Source organism: Eucyclogobius newberryi, unplaced genomic scaffold, assembly GCF_026437365.1.
Source record: "Eucyclogobius newberryi isolate DKJ021-1_F unplaced genomic scaffold, fEucNew1.0.hap1 SCAF_15, whole genome shotgun sequence".
Lineage (NCBI taxonomy): Eukaryota > Metazoa > Chordata > Actinopteri > Gobiiformes > Gobiidae > Eucyclogobius > Eucyclogobius newberryi.
This window is the reverse complement of record NW_027315779.1, coordinates 25,324,918-25,343,296: the sequence shown is the minus strand read 5'-3', so window position 1 is coordinate 25,343,296 and position 18,379 is coordinate 25,324,918.

Below are 18,379 nucleotides of genomic sequence, written 5' to 3'. Positions count from 1 at the left end.
GCTCACGAGTAAAAAAAACGGGAAAGAATCCACAGAGGACTGAGTGTTTTGTTCTGAATATTACAAGGATATTATTTGCATTTGAGAGAAACTGTGGCCATATCCAGCTTAAACTTACGGCCACAGTCGTAAAAGTCGCTCACTTCCTATGTTATTTTCTATGTTGAATTGAAGTATTAAAACTTCTTCTAGCTTTATGTTTGTTGTTGTGCAGTAGGTATACTTCACGTGTGGTGATAAAGGGTACAGCTAAAGGCTATTGCCCGCTAAAGGGTCGTATCACAACACACACAATGACATACGGGGCTGTTTACATAAGAAAATAGAGCCTAAATGAGCCTTTAGTCCTCCAGACCCCGCCCCTCCTCCCCCTCACTCTCCCTTTGGAAGTCCAGACCCTGCCTAGAGATGTTAATTCATTAATAATTACTAATTGGATTTATATAGCACCTTTCATAAACCCAAAATGCGGCTGATATATGACGTGCATTCCCCCAATGTCTGGTTATGCCATTTTGCAGAGCGTTACAGGAGCTCCTATTTGGGGAATGTACTAGCGAGGCAAAGATTTTGTCTATATAAAAAATATGTAGTTACATAAACCGTATTGTACTCATCAATATGAACACAATGTAACAAATACTTTTGCCATCATTTCGATTTTTTGCTTTGTTTCGTATTTGAGACTTCTGTTTGCACTGGACCAGAACCGACATGTTTAGCTGTTTTTACTCACTTCTCCAAACTCAGCAGCGTCTTTAGATAAAGTCTGAAATTATTTTTCATCTTGTTCCTTTGTTAAACGCGTTGCTACTGCTTTATTGCTTTGCTTCATGCGTCATCATGCTGCGGACCTAATGAACCCAATTTTAGCTTCCTTGGACTGGCAATATATTCATTTACTATGTAATACACGTGGTTTAGTCCTGGGTTGGATCCGGTTTAGACCTGCTTTAGTCCTGGTTCAGTTACAGGCTTTGTTCTGGTTTGGTTCTAGGAAAGTCCTGTTTTTTCTGATTTGGGTCTGAGCTTGGTTCTTATTAAGTCACAACTCAAGTTTTGGATGTGCATGAGTGTCAGTTTATTCTGGTTTTAATTATTTCCATACCTAAAACCAAATGTACAATGCATATAATGCATTTGGTCCATTGTGTTTTAGCCCACTCTTTTCTTTCCCTCGCTTTGGCTCTCTTTCCCTCGCTCTTTTTCTCCCTTTCTCTTTTACGGTATAACGTAAAACACATACTTTGAAGACGTACAATTATAGTATTATGGTTTCTGTTGATGTCCTGTCCACAAATGCACCTTTTTCAGTTGGCTTCCAGTCGGCATCAAAAGTAACAGAAGAACATTTTAGTGCTGTATTTGCCCCGTTTTACGCACATTTCTATTTCATATTTTAGGCCTGCCCTAATTAGTTCATGGCAATTAAAAATGCTTGTTTTGCATCAGTTTGAGGCATCACTAAAATAGCTTGGGAATCCTGTGACGGTCCGCTCTTAGTTTGAAGTCAGTTCCTCTTTGGCAGGAAGCTGTAGGCACCAATCAGCCCTCCCACCTCCGCCTGGGCTATATAAGGAGAGCATGGCTGTTCTCCCTCTTGGCTCTGCTCGGCCTCTACCCGTTCTCTACCCGTCCTCTACCTGTCCTCTACCCTGGCCAATGGTGCTATGAAACCATTTCAGTGGCTCCTTGTTTTGGGGTCTTATTGAAGTAAAAGCCATCATTAAATTTGTATTTTATATTTGGAAGATAATTCAGGCGTCAAGGGGTTAAGCTTGAACCCACTTTTTGACAGTTTTCTTTACAGATCAGGGCTACCATTTGGGTGCCACAAGTAGAAATGCTCAGTGGTGGCACTAGGCCCCCAACCCACTTTGAAAGTTTAAAAAATACGTAAGGGTATGGCAACTTAAGTGACAAAAGGTGATTATATCTTAAGACTTTTTTTAATTTAATATATATATCTATCTATCACAATCTTAAGGGGGGTCATGTGATTTCCTTTAATCTGGTTCATTTTAGATTCAATATCATTAGCTACTCATTAGTTTATTATGTGGGCCCCTCACTGTCCCTGCATTAGCCCTGCTCCAGCGTCACCCGGAGCCCTTCTCCTGCTCCTCTGCAGAACAGATAGAGGCTCTAGAAAACATTACATCCTGCAAACTATTCACACTTTCTGTTGCTATTACGGAAATATTATTTAGATAATGATGAACATGATTTGTTGCACCAGGTTGACTTATCTTGAATTATTCGCTCTTACGATATGATATGATGACGATATTTCATCATCCAAAGAGTGTTTTGCTCCTTGTGGATTGTAGAACATGTCTGCCATGTTAAAAGTGCCCTCAACTGTTTATACCCCTGATCCGTCTGCGGCATCTGTTCAAACTGTGGCTTGTACTGTGGAGCTGCCCGTGCGCATCTCAAACTTGCTATGGAGAAAAAGAACACGAGTTACCCAAGTCCTACAGTTAGTTTTGAAATGATAAAGAACTAAAGACAAAGTACGTCTACAATAGGCTCCATGTTTCATTGTAATTGTAATGTGCAGCCACTGCAAAATAAGCCATTGCCGTTCAATCAAAACTGCTTGGTCAGGTCAGTGCCCCTGCCCGTGGGAGCGCCCCTGGGAGCGCCCCTGGGAGCGCCCCTGGGAGCGCCCCTGGGAGCACCCCTGAGAGCACCCCTGGGAGCACCCCTGGGACCACCTGATGCCCTACACACACTGTTCTTTGCCTAGTGGCAGCGGTGGCACTGAGTAGCACCACTGCTTTGAGCTCAGTTTCAATAACAGTGGGACTCATTCTTACAAACAAAGTTTTACTTGAGGCCTGTTTTTGACCAAATTTGTTTTTCACAGAAAATATTCTTCTTGAAGAAATCCCAAGAACAGTTAAAAAGCACGCTTGCACACAGACATTACGCTGTTTTCTAATATTGCAATCATATTGCCACAAAAAAATCTCACTCCTGCATCATTGAAAGCTATAGTATTTCTCTTTAAACATAATATGTAATTTATTGGTATAGAAGAACAAGAACATTTATTGGTTGGATAAATTTATATTAATTTAATTTAATTTATAATAAACAGGAATTTTGTGTTTTCCAGCGACAAAAGTGATAAAGACACCATTTCTTATTGGTTCTGTTTCCCTTTTGTCCCCTTTTTCTCTTCACTTTATTAAGAGCCCAAGCCCAAGCGGAGTACCCACAGTTTGAGAGCATTCACAAGGTGTTTTTCCTCTTTGCTCTTGCCCTCTGAGCTGGTGGGCACCTCTTGAGCTCTGTGTTGTAAGGTTCTGATCACACCCAGCTTGTGCTGTAGTGGGTGGTTAGAGCCAAAGAGCAGATACTGGTCCGTGTGTGTAGGTTTCCTATACTTCTATTTGGAGCTTCCCGTCCTCTCCTCTGATAGTGGAACAATCAAGAAAGGCCAAGCAGTTCTCCTTAGAGTCTTCTCTTGTAAACCTGATATGAGGGTCCATAGCATTGATAAGCTCAGATTCTTGATTGTCACAAATGTGTCATCCACGTAGTGGTACAAAGACTTGGAGCAGTGCCTGGTAATGGAAGAAGATAGGAGTACAGAACGCTTTTTGGAATTAAAGTAAATGGAGCTTAGGTTAACCAGGTCTTTGAAGTTATTGACATCTGAAATGTAAAACATTCAAAGGTTACAGTAGACACACGCCTGATCTATAGTCCTAATATCTCAAAGATCTTCCTAGAATTATACAGTATTAAAAATGTGGCTGATTAATTCCTTTGGCTCTCTATTGGCAGGTTTGACATTGTGTGACACCAATTTAATAATGAAGAAAGCCACTAAGAAGAAGTGTCAAATGTTATCCAAAGCTACCACCCTAACCCCATCATGAATGTTTCTCACACCAACTGAGTAGAAGAAGGTGAAACCTGCTTCAAATTCAGAAAGTAATGTCCTGAAGAAACTAAAGCAGCTGGGGGTTAACAGAAACATGTAAACTAGCTTAGCAGATGTTGACAATTTCATTTTGTTCATCATGTTGGGAGAATAACAAAGAATCTCATATCTTAAAACCTTCTCGAATGATGGAAAGAGCAGTTCCACGCCTTGAACAGAAGGTTTGTTTCAGGCACAACTGTGACTGAGGAATACGCCTGCAGTGGTCAGTAGTCCTGCTAAAGACATGTCTATATCACCCAAAACTATTATTACATTTTCCCAATAAACAAATGTTTCTCCCAATCCACCAGGTGTTACTGTGGCTATTATTTATGGAGGTTAAGGGGGGCACGCACCCCTGAGTCAGCCCCGTCACAACACTTTTAAAAGCGTGATACAATCCACCCGCAATTACCAGCTTTTCACAGCTTAAACGCTGCCTTTTAGACATATCTGATCGCGCTCTCTCTTACTACAGATCAGTGCATGAAATGTTCCCCTCCCAAAAGCCTCATAAAGAGATAAAATTATACTGTTATTACCACAGGCAGGTTTTAATGAGCGGGAAAATGGAGATAAGTGCAGAGATCACAGAGAATCCCATTTTAAAAGCACAACTCCTTAACCTTTGTGCCGCTGGATGCATCTTAATTTAAACGTCTGTGTCAAATGCAGATTCTTAACTGTGCACCTGTTTGTAAGATGTAAAAGTGAATATGTACTCAAATCAGATGTGGTGTTATAATTAATATACTAAAGATCATAATGAGCCCTTATTATGGTGACTATGTATTATGCTTTAACCACCATAACATTGGTCACTCATAAAAGTGAACAAAAACATACCATTGTGTTATCTGCTGAATGTCTCCACCCTCTCTCTACTCATTTCACACTGTCCTGTCCAATAGAAGCTTCGGGACAGAAAATCTACCAATTTGATTTTTGGCGTGAAAATCTAGATGACATAGCGTGAGATTCATGTCTCGTTCAATCGTTGCGACGAAGGCTAAGTCCCACCAGTTTGACGGTTGGTTATTCAATTCCAGCTCTGATTGGTGCATATTGTGTCCTTGTCCCTTAAACACCTATGCCACTGTATGCCACTGTATGAATGAGTGCGTGTGAGTGAGTGAGAATGGGAACTGGCTAATCGCTGGTGTGTATGCATGCATTTTATACTGTATGATGGTATGAAGAGACAAATCTAACAATACAACTTGAGATTAAGAAGCAGTGGAAGGTTTTAAATGTCTTCTTAAAGGAGACCTATTATGCAAAATCGATTTATAGGAGCTTTTAACCATATCATAAATGTCCCCCCTTCTCATTAAATCATCGAAGTTGTATTTAGAGTGATTTATGAATAAGAGTGATTATTTGAATAATCTATATTCCTCTGCGGACAAGACGCCAATGCTCTGTGTTCACCGCTCCCCATGTCATGCCCACATTGATATTTACTTACTTTGTTCAGATGTACTAACTATAAAAAAAGTAGTAATTCGTTTAGATATGTGCTTAGAGAATTGTTAATTGCTCAACACTGGCTGGTGCCCCACATAACTATTGTTACAACCTCATGCTGTGTGTCACGTTTGAACTCTTGATCCAATTCTTTAATCAATATCAACTTTGAATGTCACCCTCGTTCATAAGTGGGAAGGCATGAATAACACGACAGTACTTGTGCCTAACTATACCATTGTATTCCCCGTGTCTTTTCGTCCGACACGTGAGTAATGGCAAAATCCCTCACTTTGGAGGCATGTCCTTGCGTGTTCATCTACACGCTCTGCTGAACCACACTTCCGGCTCTTCACTGCCTTATCTCCATAATGCTCCTGACTTACAAGACATGGTAAATATGCATGTAGCCTACCTTTACTCACTCTGGCCCCTCTGGCATGACCAAGACGCTTCAGCACCACCATTTGAATTTGTCATCCTGAAACATGTCTCTGAGGGTTCTGAGGGAAAAGGTGTGGAAATGAAGGTAACTGGAGTCTGAAAATGAAATGCCGTTATGATCTATTTAAGTTATTGTATAGTATATTCATTATTTTGCATTACCAAATTTCAAGGTAATAGAATGGCTGTTTTGTTATTTAGAATATTGGTGTTTTTTGTTTTTTTTGCAGAATTAGTCTGTAAAACTACTGTAGAACAACATTTAGTCTTACACCCAAGACCCTGCAACACTCACTATTCAACAATCAACACCAAAAGTTGTGATAACAAAGCAGCTTAGATTTTTTTACAGCAGGTGTATCCAAAACAGAAAATAGCAGGAAAAATGACTGACAATGTTAGAGGTAACAGTGCTGCTTTTTGCCTTTTCAAAATGATTCACTCCTTACTTTTACCAGCAGTTGCGAATAGACATAATTAAAATATAGCTTTATGTGGAATATGAAATTGCAGTCCGAAGGTGTCTAAAAGTAATTTAAAGGTGCCATAACATGCTTTTTTCACGTTTCGTAGTCTATCCTAAGTGTATAATTGATAATAATAAGGGTTGTGCAACACCCTTAACATAATAGTTAAGAAATATCACCCAGACCTTGGACTCCCTCACCAAACCGGAAATGCAGACGGCTTGGTTTGATATTCGCCCCCACCCTTGCGAAGAGCGATCTGGCTCCCCCGCCCAACCCGTGACGCATTCTCAGAGCGCGTGTGTGCCCCGCCCACCCGTGACGTAGTGTGTCCCCCACAGCTGTCTGCTCCGCGCTGCGCAGCTCCGCGCAAGTGAGAAACGATAGAACTTCAGATCAACACTACTTTGAGACTAAATAATGATGATGACGCATGCTTGCCCTTTTGACGCGGTCTTGTAGCCACCCCCCATCAGTTTGGAGATTCGAGGAAAGGAGATAGTCTGTAATATAGCTAAACACTGCGGGAATAAATCAAAAACACATTCTGGGTACATATATGAAGCACAAATAGCAATGTAAGAAGGTTAAAAGCTCTGAAAAGTCGATTTTGCATGTTATGGGACCTTTAAAATGCCTTAATAAACCATAAAACGCTGATGAAATTAGCCATTCAGAGGCAATTCAGAGGGGCCAGGCTTTCACAGAAATCATTTCAGCATTTAAATTACATGTAATATGATAATTATTGGCAAATTGCTTTAGTTATATGAATAAAATTATATTTTAATGCAGCAATAATAATGTGTTGAAAACTACAGTGTCCATATTCAGAACTGGCTATTTCTTGACCCTCAGATATTGAACAGAGGGCCTTGTGTTGTAAGCACTGACTGCACAGTTGATTGACAGTCTAGTGCAATGGCTTAGTCCCGCCCATTAGGACCAGAAGAACAGTTTGTGTTTCCTGTGTAAGTTGGCCTGAAACATTTTCAAGTGCATCAAAAATCAACAGGGCTTTGGATTTATGACACTCTGAATTTACGGAAGACAGGATGAATGAGCTCTAGATACACAAACGTCTTATCTGGTGAGGGCAACAGAGTGTGTGTAATAATACAGGCTTTGTGCAGTGGTAAACTAAGGTCAGCCTAATGAGAAATACAAAACAACAAACCGATGTGTCTCTCACAGTTGTGTTTAGTTGTTAACTTTGCTTCATGTGGTTGTATCGATCAGCTGATGTGATGAAATGGTAGAGATGAGCCGAGCTTTGACTTTAATCTGTCACACAAACTTTTTACGCATTTAAGGACACATTGTCAGTGTAGTTCAACTTCTGGGCGAACATTTGGAGGAGACAACAGTGGTTATGGGTAGTTAAATGTGCATTGAGAACAGCCTCAGCGCACATCCACAGCTGAGAGCAGGGACTGGGGCACTTTGACTGGGAGTTTTATTTGAATGTACACGTGTCTGAAGGCCTAGGTCCTGATGCCACGGTTCATCACTATTCAAATTGAATTACATTGTATTTATTTTTTTAATACTTAGTCCCTTCTCTTACCTTGATGTTGAAGAATGACTGACAAACAACTGACTGGGCTTGTCATGGGCAGGTGTTTTCACATGATTCTGATCCAACGTCTCTAATTCAAAGTCTTTTCTTTGGGTGTTCAAATCCTACAAAGTACCAAGGCAATATAAAACAGTCCAATCATTTACTCTGGCTCTTTTTAAATATATTTAATGACAAACAACAAATTTATTTAACAAATTAAATGAATTTGTATGTGACAATACTGTCTTATTTCAATAAAGAAATATGCTTTTCTCATCTGTTCTCTGCCGGTGTGGTTTCACAAAGTGGGAGCTTTATTGCCAAAGTTACTTAGTTCTGCTAAAACATATTGCATACATAGAAAGTTATGTGTACTTTTTAATCAGCCAGGCATTCTCTTATTGTTCCTTACACTAGAAGCAAAGGGAATTACCATGGGGATATAAACAAATACTAGCGTGACAGACTAACACAAGTACAGTATGTGGTTATAATGAAGACTATGTAATGGTAGAAATGCTCAGAATGAGTTTAGCGATAATGTATGGGCTTAAAAACCTCTGGAGATCTAACTATAATGTCACAAATTCAGAAAGTTTGAAACAAACTGTTTTTGTGATCCTCAGAGAAGTCAAGTTTGCAAAAAGGATAAATGAAACAAGCAAGAATGAAGCTAAATAAGATTCAAGATCTGTTTTAATGAGGGAACAGCATTATAGCATCAAAATGTTGTGTCCTTTAACTATTTTAACTCTAACGCTTCAATTGTTTAACGCTTGTTCACCTCTCATATCTGTCTGTGCTAATAGAACTAGTCATATGTTGCTTAAAAATAGTCTAGTCAAGTCTTATAACATCACGTCCTCTTCACAACTACAAATTGTATTGCTCCAGGCTATTTTCAGTGGTCTAACCTCTGCAACAATAGGTGAGGGGACAGAAGACATCCTTGGGGGCTTCTGCAAGTTGACCAATATTTTCCGCTAACTTTGATTAATTAAAAGAAAATAACATGAGGCTGTGGCCTTCTGGTATTTACGTGTCACAATCAGAATGGAAAATGCTGCTAAATAATTCAAAAACCACAATTTCATCATCGCAGCCATACAATACATATATAATGCATATGTGGGACTAGCAAATAGGGCACCCCCCGAAATGTATTTTATTTCATGTTATAATTTATTTAATATCATTTTGTTTGTTTTAGAAAGACAGACTGTGTTCAATTCGCTTTGATTTGCATTAGTGTAGTTCCTATGCCACACCACAAGGGGAGCTCTATTATCTCCGTATCTGGGGCGTCTGCTCAAAGAAGAACTGTTTCCTGTAACAACAGAGAGCATGACATGGACATTGACAAATGTTTGTCTTTGTTACAGGTAAAGTGGTAAAACAAATGTTTATATGGGAACTGTGAACATGAATAAGGCAATAGAGAGACAGTTTAGGCCGAAATTGTCTGTAAGATTATGAAGTTGAAGCCTGGTTGTTGTTGTATTGTAACTTTGTGCTATGCTAACATTAGTATGCTAATATGCTAATCGAAACAAAGGGGATCACCAGGAGAGTTAAAAATGACACTTTTGCTTAATCTAAAAACGTTCTAAGAGAACAAAGACACATGTCTGTCACAAATTTGTTTATGTATATGATATTTTGTTATTTTATGATTATTTTGAGCTATTGTACATTGTCAAAGAAGAACTGTTTCCTGTAACAACAGAGAGCATGACATGGACATTGACAAATGCTTGTCTTTGTAACAGAAATAAACAACAATGAAAATACACTTTGAACCTCATATTTGAAGTGTGCAACAAAATCTGGTGTCAGAAGTGGGATCAGCGGTGCAGCAAGAAACAGAGATGCAAGAGATGGAGTTTGAACAACTACAAGACCAGCTCAGTGAAGTCTTGGTGCAACTGAACTGTGAGCAACTCCTGGAGGTATGCGTGCACGGTAAAATCTCAACTGAAAACCTGAAAAAGAAGCACACGCTGATCAGAGCCATAAGTGAAGTAGTTGATAAAGCTACGGAAGATGAAGAAGAAGAAGTGGCACGTGAGTTTCTAACCCGCTTGATAACATTTGCAAATGGTCTGAAAGGAAGAACTGACACAACTAAGTCTGGTACAGAAAATCCGAGTCCAGAGGCAGCAATGTTGGCCGGTCTGAAAGAACAATATGCCGCTCTCCAAGTTAACTTCCAGACAGCAACACAAAAACTGGAGGAAGAAATGGCAAAACTCACAACTAGTGCAACTAAACATGAACAAAAGCCATCTTTTGTCCCCAGGTCAGCTACTCCACCGCCAACTCAGCTACCTGAGTTTATCATACGCAGAGAATTCAAATTTAATGGTCAAATTGGAGAAAAAGGACAAAAGGATAAATTATCATACTCCAATCTCATTCATCAGATCGAGATGGGACGGAGAAAAGGGCACAGTGAAGCCGAAATAGTGGAAGCTGTGATCAGAGCTGTTAGCCCAGGCCTGACTCTCCGTGATATGTTAGAGATCAAAACAGACTTGACACTAGCTCAACTCCGAACTATCCTTAAAGGACACTACAAAGAGGATAGCTCAACTGATCTCTACCACAGACTGATTAACATCACCCAAGAACACAATGAGTCCCCACAGAACTTTTTGTTTAGAGCAATAGAGTTAAAGGAGCGTCTCTTTGCTTCATCAAGAGAGCCAGGGGCAGAAGAACAGTACAGTGCTGAGCTAATACAAAAAAAGTTTCTGCGAGCTGTGGGTACAGGACTCATAAATGATAATATCAAGTACCAAATAAAAAGCTACCTTGATGATGCTGAGGTTACTGATGATGTCCTGATTGCAAAGATTAATGAAGCAGCAAGCCTAGAGTGGGAGAGGCAACAAAAGTTTCGAAAACACAGCAAGGAAACAAGAATCAGGGAAATAAAAGCAGAACCTCAGACATCGAAAGGAGCAGAGATGAATGCTGTTGGAGGCCGTGAACTGTCGTCTGCTATGCCGCAAAAGACTAAAACACTGCCTACAGTGTCTCATAGAGAATCTGAACTGCTGGACGTTATTAGCCAACTTAAAGGAGAAATAGCTGAAATAAAAAGTGCCATTGTCGAATCAAAAAGATATTCCCCCCAACCACGCATAAATAAGAAAAGAGGCTGTAAGAAGTGCCAAGAGCGTGACCAGGAGGAACAGTGTGATCATTGCTTTAAATGTGGACAGAGTGGTCACCTTTCCAGAGGATGTAGGGCCCGAAGAAAGCCCATGGACCGAACTGAGCCAATAGATCTCTCAGCTAGCATGGTACAAACGCTTCCACTGGTTCCACAGTCAAAACAAAAAGAGCAAAGTGATATGCACAAACTCATTACAGACAGTATTCAGTATCTTGAAAGAAAAGGAGCAGCTGACCTTGAAGAAAAAGAAAGAACAGTAGTGAGCATTAATCTCCTCTCACCAGAACGAAGAGCCCAGCTCCTCCACCTGATTGGGAAGAAACACATGATCATCTGCAGGTTTGATGGACTTGAAACAAAGGCATTGTGGGACACAGGCTCACAAGTCTGTCTCATCAACGAGAAATGGAGACAGCAGAATATTCCGCATACAAAAGTGAGAAGTCTGTCAGAAATCCTGGGCCATAGCATATTGGACGGAAGGGCAGTGAACCAAACTCCAATTCCTTTTCATGGGTGGGTGGAGGTGAAGTTTGAGCTTCCTACTTCTGAGGTCACACAGATGGAGCTGCTCGTGCCAGTGCTGGTAACAGGTCAAGAGGAAATTGCAGAGGATCCCATCATTGGTTTCAATGTAATCGAGTACCTGCTGGATAGGGGCATATATCCACCACGTGCCATGACAGATGCTGTCAGTGCAGCTTTCTCCTTTGACTGCAAGAAAACTGAAGTGTTTTTGAAAGTGATGAGAAATAAAGAGAAAGGGCTAAGAGAAGGCATGGTGAAAACAGGAAAAGAACTGATTACCATTCCTGCAGGCAAAACAAAAACTGTCCGGTGTAATGTGAGAACCAGTCCCCTTCCAGAACAACAAGATGTCCTGTTTGAGCCAAGTTCTCCTTTGCATCTACCAGAGGGCTTGGGGGTTCAAGAGAGTGTGGTGCGACTACAACGAGGGACGTGGTCTAGTGTCACCCTGCCAATCACAAACGGCACGGCTCATGACATCTTCCTGTCTCCACGAACCACACTAGGACAAACTCAAGCGGTGAAGACAATATACCCAGCTAACACAAAAACAGCGGAAATGATGCAACCGGAGGTAATGACGCAAACTATTGAACAGACTGTAGAACAACCAAGTAGGATTAACGAACAAGACAACAGTTTATGGGATCCGCCAGTTCCCCTGGATCATCTTGGCCCCGCACAACAGCTCAGAGTGAGACAAGTGCTGAGAGAAATGAGCAATGTCTTTGCTCGGAATGACAAGGATGTGGGAACCATACCATCCCTGCAGCTTAAGATCCGCCTCAGTGACCCTACACCGGTACGACACACCTATATTTCTGTACCAAAACCGCTCCATAAAGAAGTCAAAGAGTACCTTGAGGACCTCTTGAACAGAGGCTGGATCACCAAGTCCAAATCGCCCTACTCCAGTCCAATTGTATGCGTGAGGAAAAAGGACGGCAGCCTCCGCCTGTGCTGTGATTACAGAGGGTTGAACCGAAAGTCTATCCCGGACCGCCATCCCATTCCGCGGATCCAAGACATGCTTAATACGTTAACAGGGAGTTCCTGGTTTTCGGTGTTGGACCAAGGAAAGGCCTATCACCAGGGCTTTCTAGAGGAATCAAGTCGTCCGTTCACAGCATTCATCACTCCATGGGGATTATATGAGTGGGTGAGAATACCTTTTGGCTTATCATCTGCCCCAGCTGAGTTCCAGAGGTCAATGGAGGAGTGTCTGTTGGGGCTACGAGATGAGATTTGCTTGCCTTACCTGGACGACAACCTGGTCCACTCCAAAACGTTTAATGATCATCTTAATGATCTAAAGAGTGTCCTGCAGCGCTATGAGACGCATGGAGTGAAACTTACACCCAAGAAATGTGAGCTCTTTAAGAATCAGGTGCGATTTCTGGGCAGGCTAGTCACTAACGATGGATACACAATGGACCCTGCAGACATTGCCCCTGTTCAGGCACTCAAGGAGAAGAAACCGACAACAATCGGTGAAGTAAGGAAACTGCTGGGATTTGCCTCCTATTACAGAAGCTATATTCCTAACTTCTCACGCATAGCCACCCCTCTTTATAACCTCTTGACAAAAGACAATGCCTCAAAAGAAAAACCAGCTCTAAAGAAGACAAGAAAGATAAAGATGGTAAAAAGTGGTCAGCTCCCAGCATCTTACCCTGTTGTGTGGACAACTGAACATGAACAAGTTCTGAATAAGCTCATCGATTTCCTGTCACAGCCGCCAATCCTGGGGTACCCTGATTTTGAACAGCCATTCATTTTACACTGTGATGCATCCCAGGAGGGTTTAGGAGCAGTGCTTTACCAGAACCAGCAGGGGAAGTTGCGTGTTATTGCATACGGGTCCAGAACTCTAACTGCCCCAGAGAAGAACTACCATCTCCACTCGGGAAAATTGGAGTTTCTGGCCCTCAAGTGGGCCATATGTGAGCGCTTCAGAGACTATTTGTACTATTCACCGCCTTTTCTGGTCTACACAGATAACAACCCCCTCACATATGTGCTCACGACTGCCAAGCTAAATGCAACCACACACCGGTGGGTCGCCGAACTCGCAGACTTCCAGTTCATGATCAAATATCGTCCTGGAAGAGCTAATCGTGATGCAGATGGCTTATCACGCATGCCACTGGACATGGAAAGATACATGGAAAGTTGCACACAGACAGTGGCACATGAAGTGATGCACAGCGTGACACAGGCTCTGTCTGTCAATGCAGAAAGTACTGACCCCTGGCTGTGTCCATTCACGATCTCTTCTGCAATAGCTGATCAGGAAGTAGAACAAATGACGATGTCAGTACAAGGACTGTCCCGAACTGCTCTCAGAGAAGCACAGTGTGATGATCCTATCATTGGACAGGTGTTGAAATATGTCTCCTCAAATCACTGGCCGAAAGGTGTGAAACAGATTCAAAACACAGATGTAGCTGCCCTAGCTCGAGAAAAGCAAAAACTCCACATCAATGAAGACGGGCTACTGTACCGAAGAACAGCAAACCGGTCCCAGCTGGTTCTGCCCAAGAAATACCATGAACTCGTCTACAAAGAGCTGCATGAGGAGATGGGACACCTTGGAGTGGAGAGAGTCTTAAACCTCGTCCGAGACCGCTTCTACTGGCCTCATATGCAGCGCAATGTTGAACACCACATAACACGAGTATGCAGCTGCCTCAAGAACAAACGCCCAAACAAACCAACCAGAGCTCCTCTCGCAAGCATCACAACAACGCACCCATTTGAGCTTGTGTCAATCGATTTCCTCCATCTGGAAAAATGTAAGGGTGGATATGAGTATATCCTGGTGGTAATGGACCATTTCACTCGATTCGCTCAAGCGTACGCCTGTAGGGACAAATCTGCAAAAACTGCCGCTGAGAAACTCTATGGAGACTTCATGTTGAAATTCGGCTTTCCTACAAGACTCCATCATGATCAAGGAAGGGAGTTTCAAAACAAACTGTTCGCCAAGCTTGAGGAGTACAGCGGAGTGAAGGGGTCCAGAACTACACCTTTTCACCCTCAGGGCAATGGCCAAGTGGAGAGGTTCAATAGGACACTGCTGAGCATGCTGCGGTGCCTGCCTGAGAGAGCGAAAGCAGACTGGAAAGCCTCTCTAGCAAAAGTGGTACATGCTTATAACTGCACTCGCAGTGAAGCCACAGGTTATGCACCGTACTTTCTCCTGTTTGGCCGCAACCCAAGACTTCCCATCGATTTGATGTTCGGACTCACTGTAAAAGACCAAAGTACATCTCACAGAGATTATGCAGAGAAATGGAGACACCGAATGAATGATGCTTACAGACTTGCCACAGAAACAGCCAACAAAGAAGGTGAACGTGGAAAAATGCAGTACGACAAGAAAACATATGGGGCAGATTTGAATCCTGGATCCAGAGTCTTGGTGAGAAATCTGAATGAAAGAGGCGGTCCGGGTAAATTGAGAGCGTTTTGGGAAGACCACGTATACGTGGTGACTCAAAGGAAATATGAAGACAGTCCTGTATACGAGATACGGCCAGAAAGTGGAAAAGGACGAGTACGGATCATGCACAGAAACCTCCTGCTTCCTTGTGACTTCATGCCTGCGGAAAAAGTAAATTTGCCTTCACAAAAACAGAAGAAGAAGAGTGACAAACGGGCACAAAAACAGCAACCACAAGAAGAACACAGTTCAGATGAAGAGGATGAATGGAGAGGCATAAAAAGATTACAACTACAGAACGAGGGACCTGAGGAACACTATGAGCTGGCAGAGGAGACCACTTTAGAAGACCAAGAGGTGGAAAGACACTCAAGTGCAGTAGAGGAAAATGAGCCACAGATGGACGAACAGGAGATGGATGTTGAAAGCCTGGACGAGGACAATGACACACAAAGCAATGGGGAAGACCATCAGTCTCCTGAGTCTGCAGGCAGTGACCAAGAAGACCCCGGTCCATCTTCGATGCAGCAGACAAAGTATCCTTTAAGATTGAACCAAGACTAATGTTTACTTACCATAGGTTGGGACAACCCACTTTTTCAGATAAATAAGTGTTTAGTTGAACTGTTCAATAGCAACTATTCAGGTTCATAAGTTTAAAGTTTCAGCCTTAATGTTATTATTATTGTATTGACATAGCTCTTAAGTACTATTTTAATTTATTTTTGATATATTTGGTTAATGGTAAAGCCTGACATTTTCTTATGATAGGAGGTTATTGCTATGTTAAGAAACCTTACTCAGAGAAAGTGCAGATACCCCTGGCATGTAAGGGAGGAGGCAGTGGACGGTTATAGTGCACGATAACCTTTGCTGCGCACATATGACATCAACGGAGATACGTGTCATATGGTCTTCTTGAAGAAGTTATGCACCTTATAGACTGTGAACTCTGACTCCTACCTTGCTTTAACTTCGAACTATGTAACGCATAAAAGAAACATATGGACTGATAATGTCAGAATGTCGGGACGCCATTTAATTGTGGAGGGGAGAGTGTGGGACTAGCAAATAGGGCACCCCCCGAAATGTATTTTATTTCATGTTATAATTTATTTAATATCATTTTGTTTGTTTTAGAAAGACAGACTGTGTTCAATTCGCTTTGATTTGCATTAGTGTAGTTCCTATGCCACACCACAAGGGGAGCTCTATTATCTCCGTATCTGGGGCGTCTGCTCAAAGAAGAACTGTTTCCTGTAACAACAGAGAGCATGACATGGACATTGACAAATGTTTGTCTTTGTTACAGGTAAAGTGGTAAAACAAATGTTTATATGGGAACTGTGAACATGAATAAGGCAATAGAGAGACAGTTTAGGCCGAAATTGTCTGTAAGATTATGAAGTTGAAGCCTGGTTGTTGTTGTATTGTAACTTTGTGCTATGCTAACATTAGTATGCTAATATGCTAATCGAAACAAAGGGGATCACCAGGAGAGTTAAAAATGACACTTTTGCTTAATCTAAAAACGTTCTAAGAGAACAAAGACACATGTCTGTCACAAATTTGTTTATGTATATGATATTTTGTTATTTTATGATTATTTTGAGCTATTGTACATTGTCAAAGAAGAACTGTTTCCTGTAACAACAGAGAGCATGACATGGACATTGACAAATGCTTGTCTTTGTAACAGAAATAAACAACAATGAAAATACACTTTGAACCTCATATTTGAAGTGTGCAACACATACAGTATATATACAATATCATAAATCATAACCCTCAAGCCAGAGTCAAAGGCCAGAGGGATCACACCTGGACATAATTCTACAATTTAATATTTCTCAATTTAATGTCAAAAAACGGTATTGTATTTTACTTTCTGCCTGTATTTTCCGTACCGTCCGCGCCACGCTTCGCTAGCTCACTGCTAAATCCCCAAATGCATTAAAGTTGTTATGGCTTTTCCCATTGCACCAATAAATGTCTACCACACACATATCTCTGGTTTTAGGGATGTCAGGGAGGCACTTTGTTCTTAATGGACTTGTGATTGATTGTAGTTGAAACAAAGTGAGACAGATGCTGGATCCAGTCTGGTGCTCGGAGAAATTGTTGACGTTTATGGATCTGATCAAGCTTCCAGATGTCAGAAAGTTCCTGAACATTAAATGTATAGTGTGATTTAGTGCATACCCAGGCAGGAACTTACGGAGATTATCCGCTAACTAGATGATTGGCAGATAGAATTCCACTAGCTCCTCTGCTTATTGTTTGGGAAATCATGCAAAAATATACAAAATATACATATAATGAGAGAGAAGGGAGGATATGCAGTGAACGGTCAGAGCTGGGATTCGAACTCACAAAACTGCAGCCGGATGCCGCCTTAACACTTGACGACCGGGCAGGACACTCTTGACTGGTTTCCACAGCAAGGTATGGGTCAAATGCAGAGTGCAAATTTCTCTACAGGTAAAAAAAGTCTATCTTATTTTATCCTCAAACATGATCAATCATTTTGAAAGTACAACACCATTGCTTAATCAGGGAGAATCTGCAGAAGGGTCGGACGGTGTATGAAAAGTTATAACATCTGGCTGAATGCGTCATGCCCAAGAGGTGTTCAGACTTTCCTACTGCCTGGCAAAAACATTGAAGCAGCATGTTCAGATACCATCACGAAATCAGAAAAAACAATAGAGCTGCAATTAAATAGTGCTAATGGTTGAAGAGAGGCCGTTTGTGAACATGTGTCTTGTATCATCTTTGGGTAATTATTGCTCTATCTGAGTCAACTTCTTCTCCCAGCAGATGGCGTGCTTCAGGGCAGTAGTTCCCAAACTCTTTCTACCCAGAGTGTCTGAGGTGGGTTTCCTCTATCAACCCAAATCCTCCAGCTGAGGTCCTGACCAAGACAAGCTAAAGATCTGCATATGGGTCAAACGCAGAGGACACATTTCCCTATGCTTCCATATCCCTATGACCACACGACATTTCCTCCTAGGCTCTGTCCGGCTTAGGTTCAGGGAGATGATGCGATTGATCATTGGCAAGCAGATATGGTCTTCTTAGGTTAGTCCATGATCAATTGATTTATTTGTTCTACCCCTATATTTGTGTAACTTTTCTTGGTTGGATTTCTGGAATAGAGAAAAACATTCTCTAAGAACCACTAGCTATCTCCGAACATTCCAATTGAAAAAAAGAAATACCACTTTTAACTATTTCAACTTACAGGGGATTAAAAGTACTGAAAGTGAAGTCTGAAGAGCCTGCGGAAACTTCCACCTCTGATGCAGTATTCAGCAGAGTTTAAAAGGACACCCCTGCACAGGTA